Raw genomic sequence first — 825 nt, 5'->3', positions numbered from 1 at the left:
ACTGGCTTGTGGCAGCCAAGCGTTCATAGCGACGTTGCTTTTTGATCCTTCGATGTCGGCTCTTCCTATCATTGTGAAGCAGAATTCACCAAGTGTTGGATTGTTCACCCACCAATAGGGAACGTGAGCTGGGTTTAGACCGTCGTGAGACAGGTTAGTTTTACCCTACTGATGAGCTGTGCCGCAATAGTAATTCAACTTAGTACGAGAGGAACCGTTGATTCGCACAATTGGTAATTGCGCTTGGTTGAAAAGCCAGTGGCGCGAAGCTACCATGCGTGGGATTATGACTGAACGCCTCTAAGTCAGAATCCGTGCTAGATGCGGTGCTCTCTACCTCCTCAGCTGTTACCTGATTAAGGTTAGGGGGGCCCCGTGCTCCCCCGAGAACACATGACGCGAGCGCCGTCCCCCGGGGCCGATGCTGCCCCGGGGGCGCGGCTTGGAAATCCAATTTCGAACGGTCGAGGAGATAAATCCTTTGCAGACGACTTAAATAGGGGACGGGGTACTGTAAGTGGCAGAGTAGCCTTGCTGCTACGATCCGCTGAGGTTCATCCCTCTGTCCCACCGATTTGTCCCACCCACCGAAGGAATAAAACTGAGAGGTACGGCTTTCCCTAGCCCGACGGACCCGGGCAACACGGGCTTGGGCTCAGGCTCGAGCGCGTGGGGTGAAGTGCTTGACTCCCTGGGGTGAAGTGCTTGTCTCCCTGGGGTGTGGTAGGCCGCGAGCACTGGAAGGATGCGAGTGGGGGATGCGAGTGTTGGGCAGCCGAGGTCAGACCTCTCCACACCCCCTGCTGGACTTCCAGGGCATGCGCG

The 825-nt window shown here is 56.5% G+C and overlaps 1 non-coding gene across 1 annotated transcript in view; it reads left to right on the top strand.

Annotated features, from left to right (window-relative positions):
- LOC112343765 overlaps positions 1-579 on the top strand; it is a 3,389-nt gene extending 2,810 nt beyond the window's left edge. Inside the window, exon 1 of the ribosomal RNA XR_002991399.1 lies at positions 1-579. This exon is cut by the window's left edge and continues 2,810 nt beyond it. This is a non-coding gene — a ribosomal RNA (28S ribosomal RNA).
- Positions 580-825: the final 246 nt, after the last annotated feature.

The sequence above is a fragment of the Selaginella moellendorffii genome, unplaced genomic scaffold (assembly GCF_000143415.4).
Source record: "Selaginella moellendorffii unplaced genomic scaffold, v1.0 SELMOscaffold_196, whole genome shotgun sequence".
Taxonomy (NCBI): domain Eukaryota; kingdom Viridiplantae; phylum Streptophyta; class Lycopodiopsida; order Selaginellales; family Selaginellaceae; genus Selaginella; species Selaginella moellendorffii.
The sequence above is the reverse complement of the archived record's forward strand: the minus strand, read 5'-3'. Positions and strand labels throughout refer to the sequence as shown.